Source organism: Belonocnema kinseyi, chromosome 4 (assembly GCF_010883055.1).
Source record: "Belonocnema kinseyi isolate 2016_QV_RU_SX_M_011 chromosome 4, B_treatae_v1, whole genome shotgun sequence".
NCBI lineage: Eukaryota > Metazoa > Arthropoda > Insecta > Hymenoptera > Cynipidae > Belonocnema > Belonocnema kinseyi.
In genome coordinates, this window is record NC_046660.1 from 139,361,674 (window position 1) to 139,367,857 (window position 6,184).

Below are 6,184 nucleotides of genomic sequence, written 5' to 3' on the forward strand. Positions count from 1 at the left end.
ACGTTTTTCACAGGTTTTTACGTATAACACGTCAGAAACCTCAAGTGACGCATCACTGCACAACTCTGCCCGCAGCGTGCAAAGTTTGCCACTTGACGCCATATCTTGAAATACCTTATTTGTAAGATGGCGGACTCTTTAGCAACTTTTCTAGTGGTCAACAAAAAAGCTGCGCCTTGCGACACCTTCTCTAGTTTCACCATGTCACAGAAGAAAAGTATCAACAATATCTAACATATTTTCCAGTGCGCATGCGATTCTGATTAGTCGAACACAAAATTACAGTATATTGAGATTCTTAGTGAAAAGGAAGAATTAGCAAGTAAACATAGTTCAAACTTTCAATCAGAAAATTTCAAGACTTAAAAAAGGTATATTTTCAATTTACGTTTATTACAGCGTAAGTCAATTTTGACACGTGAACGGTGATAGTGCAAAGAAGTTTACCGACGTAACGACGATATGAGCCATGGAATATAACAGAAGACCCAGCTTCCATAGAATTTTGGTGCCGATTGTGTTTACGTTTGTGTGTGTGTGAATTATAGAATTAAATTTTAATTGGATTAAAAAGTTAAACGATACGAGCGGCTGGACTCCTGTTAGGTCCATCTTGACGGCAACTTCAGCAAAGATAGTAAGTGATGTAAACCTACACCAACCCGATCAGACCGATCAGTAAAATTATATCGAGTCAAAATAAATTAGTATGGCCTTTTATTTTGCTGACGATAGTTTTCTTTATATAATTTTAAATCGAACTCAATGTTGCCCAAAGTTTGTCCACTTCACTTTTGATCTTTTTACAACTCTTGGCACTTTCTTTTAAATTAAAGGCGAGGTAATCCGACTCACTGTTTTGAAATTTCAATAAGCTGTTACTTAATTTTCACATTTTTTCGTATGTGTGCAGGCATTTTACGTACTGATCAACTCTGGTCAGCTGATTTTTTCTTCGATTTTTATATCTGCCTCTCTTCTTATTTCGTAAATCGTCTTACAAAAGAAAGAGGGAGATAGATATATATCGCACCTGTACGGAAAACTGCTGCACTAAAATTAATAATTTGTGTACTTGCACCTAGATTTACCTACCAAGTAAAGTGAATCTAAGCTCATGAGGGCAATGGCTCCATTTTTAATGGTGTTTCATGTGAAATTGAAATCTGACGTACTCGATTTGAGTAGTTTCATGTAAAATGTTCGACAATGTACTCACGAATGGTTTACAATAAATTCCATATGGCGAGGAACCTATCCCGCTCAGCTACTGCCTCTCTTTTGCTCTTACGTTCCTTGTTTCTTAGTGTCGTTTACACTACAAACAGCTGTTTTAAGTCTTCTGACAGTTCATATTGCAGTTCTGTCGATATTTTTTTCATCATCTGTTCTCCACATTAAATTGCAATACCTGTGGAGTGATAACAGTTTGACAGATACGCAGTTAGGGTAAGAGGATCTTTTATAGATTGCAACGTACGAAAAATGAGGTCCGTCCTTACAAGGATCTAGCGTCCTTTGTTCTTTTATTTGATGACGTTTCAGTCTTTCCTTCGCCGTTGAAGCCGTTTTCCGTTTTGCTTTTGTTGATAATGTGGTTTGTAAATAAAAAAATAAATCAAGTGAAATATTTTATGAAATTATTTTGCTGTTCAACTACACGAATATCAAAGATATTATTGATTAAAGTCTTGCGTGTTATAACTAATAGACAGTTTGCTGGGATCAAAGTCTTTCCCCTATTTTCCCCTGTTATTTAAAATATTCCCCTTTTCTCTTATGTACTGTCTAGTATTACGGAAGTTACCGTTGATCTAGTCCATTTCTGGCTCGTTCCGATGACTGAAATTTCTGTAGACTACATCCGGTGCAATTTCTTAACAGGTTAATTTTACGGAAAATGCCGTATTACTGGACCGTGTATTTGTCATAAATCTGATTTTTTTCCTCTCTTTTCGTTTAGTATTTACTTGTATTCAGCGCTAAACAAAGCATCGAAATCATGCAGGGATCGGACCATAATGAGAATATTTCTTCACTTAAAAAAAAAATATATTTTTGAACGTGTTCGTTGATTGGATAAAATAATATTTCTAACGTCTCAAGTACAGAAATACATACTAGAAGATATAGAACTAGTATTAGCAATAGAAAATATGCACGGATACATTATGTATGTAGAAATAATAAAATCCTAAGCCAAAGCATTTTATACTATTTATTACTTTTTTCTATTAAAAATAAAAAATAAAATTATTTTTAGTGTTTTCAAAAATTTGAAATTCTACAATTTAAGCAGCTTTGACTTTGAAACATTCAATATACATTTAAAGTAGTATCAAATCAAAAATTATTTTTATTTAAAAGCGCTAATGTAATTTCAATTTCTTTGATTTTAAGTCATAAATTTTTTAAGTTTTTCTTTTTTCGAACTTTTATTCTGAAATAATTTTATTTACAGATTCTCGATTTGAAAAAACTCTTAAATTTTGAACGCCTTGAATTTATTTTTGACCACTTATTTTAATTACTATTAGTATTTTTTTTAAATTATTTAGTATTAATGTCGAAAACATTTATTTGTAAACAATTATCGACAATTGCTTAGTTAAAATACTTTAAATAAAATACTTTGTTTTTCAAGCTCTGTTCAGTTATACCAGAAAAAAGGTTTCTCTGAGCCCTTCCAACTGGGATTTCTTTTCAAAGGGGTCATAAATTTCCTCTCAGTTTTCTGTTGTAAAAAATTGATAGTTTTAAAAAAAGGCCGTGCCATCCTGGGTCACATTGCACCTGTGGACTGTGGAGACCTCTGATTTAAACTAACTAAAGAAATCATTTGCAGACCACATTATCACTTTGTTTATCAAAAAATAAGCTGAAGAAGTAATTGTTTACTTTGACGGCTCCTGCTCAAAATTGCCCTAAAGCGTATGTAAATTGTTCAAAATGATTAATAACCGGGACCTAGTAATAAAACAAAAGGGACAAGAAGGTTTCTGGAACTTTTTCATTGTTTCTAATTGTCAAAATGTACGAAATAGTATGTTTAGTTTAAAGGGCCATACTAGAGACACCGTTATTCTACAGTTTTACCAAAATTTCAACCTTAAAATTAACACCAAAAAATGCATTCAGGCGACTCAAGATCAAAGTGCATATCAACTATAAACTTGTTTCATTAAAAAATAGTGCAAGTTGATAAGTTCAAAATATTAGAAAAAATATGCCCGCTGCGCGGGCACATTCTCCTTGCGTGCCGGGCGCGTGGCGCTTCGCGCCATGTTTGAGCGTGCAGGTACGCTCTTCGCGTTCAATTTCGTACGTTTCATACATACACTTTAACTACATTTTTTCCAATATCATAAATATTATAACTCAAATCGAGAACTGTGATTTAAACTTCTGAGGAATTACAGCCATAAATTGTAACTTCATTTTTTCGATTTGTTTTTAAAGGAGATTCTCAAAGCTAGTAGTGCTGTTCGATACGATACTGTCTCGTGATTGGGTCGGGATCGCTTCGGTTTTAGCTCGGGCCAGGATCGTGTTTCGGATACCCCTGCTCGACCTTGGCTCGGGAAGTCGATATATCGCATCGGGATCGTGTCGGCTTTTCGATACTCCTGCGCCAGATGTGCTTGTGACGTGTGGACTAGCGGTTCACAGTAGGGTAAAATGAAAAACCTGGTTCAAAATGATATATAGAACACAATAATGCACCGATTTTAGATTAATTGTTTGTTGTTGAAAATTCAGGACTAAATTTTCTAGAAAAAGTTGAGAGTGGATTTGTTATTTTTATTTTATTTTTATCTTGATGCAAATAGCCAAGTGTTGAATTTTTGCATTTCATGTTTTATTCCCATAGATAAAATTGTTTTTATACTTCAGATCACTTTTTTTTGATCACATATCGCAAAGCGATATGAGAAAAAGAAAAATAAATTAGCATGCAAAGGTAATTGTTATAAGCAGATTTTAATAACAAATAATCCACATTAAGAATATTTGTTGTTAAAGTATTTTCCTCTCCTAAAATTGCTTGATTTTATTGTTTGCATGATACGTGGCCATTCAAATTCAAGATTAAATGTTATTAATCACTAATATAAACAAATTCTATAAACAAAGATACATCACAACATCACAGAAATTAATAGATAGAAAATAGTATATTGTGCTACAAGTGCGAAAAGTAGGCAGTTCCACACGAGTGTGAAGTCAGCTGTACGAGCCAGATACGAGTCGAAGGGGAGCCGGAAACGACCCGAAGATAAGCCGATAGCAAGTACTGTAAACTTCACAAGAGTTTCAACTGCCTACTTTTAGCTCCTGTAGCACGCGATATTTTTTCTAACAAATGCGGGAAATTTTCGATTTGAGAAACAATAAAAACCAATTTTTTAAAAATGTATGGTAAGTTTTGGAAATTTATGGTAAAATTACAAACATTACCGAAAAATTCTAAAAAAATTTTGTACATTTGTAAATTACCGAAAATTTATAGAAATTTAGTGTGTCCGAAGCTTTTTAGAAGAAATTCAAAAATTTCTGAAAATTTCAAAAATTTCTGAAAAATTGGCAAATTTACATTTTAGGAGTTTTCAAGCTAACATAGCAACAAATGTATATTTGGTGCGTTTTTACGCAGAAAAATTGTTTGTTTTTTCTTCTGACCTTGCTGAAATTATAAATTGAAAAATTTTAAAATAATTACTTGTACCATTAACACCTAGCTAAAAATTAGCGTTATGTTCTTGAATTAAGAGTTCTTATTCTGATCCCTCTAATAGCTTAATTTAGATCAATCCTTTGAGCACCTGACCGGAAAGCGGAAGTTTTGTGGTTCGATTCCCAATGGAGTGAAGGTGGAGTAAGATCTTTTTTTCAAGAAATAATTTTAATTTAAAAATATTATTTTCCATCTAGTCTTATTAAGACGTTAAGCATTTTTCTGTTATTGAAGATTCTTAACTTGATCGATATTGTGTAGATTTTCTGCCTTCATGCTTTGGAGGGTTGATCTACTGTCGGTATGGTACAATCTCTGATATAGCAGATAAATTAAACATTTTTTAAATAATTACTTGTACCATTAACACCTAGCTAAAAATTAGGGTTATGTTCTTGAATTAAGAGTTCTTATTCTGATCCCTCTAATAGCTTAATTGGAAAAGCACCTGACCGGAAATCAGAAGTTTTGTGGTTCGATTCCCAATGGAGTGAAGATGGAGTAGGATCTTTTTTTCAAGAAATAATTTTAATTTAAAAATATTATTTTCCATCTAGTCTTATTAAGACGTTAAGCATTTTTCTGTTATTGAAGATTCTTAACTTGATCGATATTGTGTAGATTTTCTGCCTTCATGGTTTGGAGGGTTGATCTACTGTCGGTAAGGTACAATCTCTGATGATATAGCAGATAAATTAAAAAATTTTAAAGTAATTACTTGTACCATTAACACCTAGCTAAAAATGAGCGTTATGTTCTTGAATAAGAGTTCTTATTCTGATCCCTCTAATAGCTTAATTGGAAAAGCACCTGACCGGAAATCAGAAGTTTTGTGGTTTGATTCCCAATGGAGTGAAGATGGAGTAGGATCTTTTTTTCAAGTAATAATTTTAATTTGCTATTTTATTAATTTTTTTTTTATTTTATGATCAAATTGCACTCAAAGAACAGCACATTTTGGGCGTTTTCAAGCAAAAATAAATCGTATTTTCATCTGACTTTGCTCAAATAATATTAAAAAATTTAGTTATTCATTAACGTTTGTCAATTTTGCGAACAAATTATATAAACAAATGCACATTTTTGTACTTTTTCAATTAAAAATAAATCGTTTTTTTCTTCTGGCCTTACTGAAATTATATTTCGAATGACGTTTAATGGAAAAATGTTGCTATGAATGAATATTTTTTTATTTTATTAAAAAATTATACAAACAAATACATATTTTGGGCGTTTTCAAGAAAAAAACTAGTTTTTTCATCTGACCTGACTCAAATACGATGATGATATAGGGATGAAACTTTTTTTTGTATCACTCATCATCATTTTCTACTAACATTTGGAAAGAAATCTGACAACAGAGTATTTAGAGGGTTTTTCGAATTTTTTTCTCGACATTTTCGTCTTTTAGCGAGTTTGGGGGTGAAACTAAGCAGTCTGGGGGTTGTA

General features: G+C 32.3%; 1 protein-coding gene across 7 annotated transcripts in view; it reads left to right on the forward strand.

Annotated features, from left to right (window-relative positions):
• The first annotated feature begins 245 nt into the window (after window positions 1-245).
• LOC117170577 (CCR4-NOT transcription complex subunit 4) overlaps window positions 246-6,184 on the forward strand; it is a 424,579-nt gene continuing 418,640 nt past the window's right edge. For 4 of the 7 annotated variants that reach the window (XR_004466824.1, XM_033357421.1, XM_033357419.1 and 1 more), the window contains exon 1: window positions 246-637. The gene's annotated coding sequence lies outside the window, so the exon portion shown is untranslated. Of the gene's footprint in view, window positions 638-1,317; window positions 1,450-6,184 lie in introns of those variants that run through there. The other 3 variants (XM_033357416.1, XM_033357417.1, XM_033357418.1) reach the window with 3 other exon arrangements.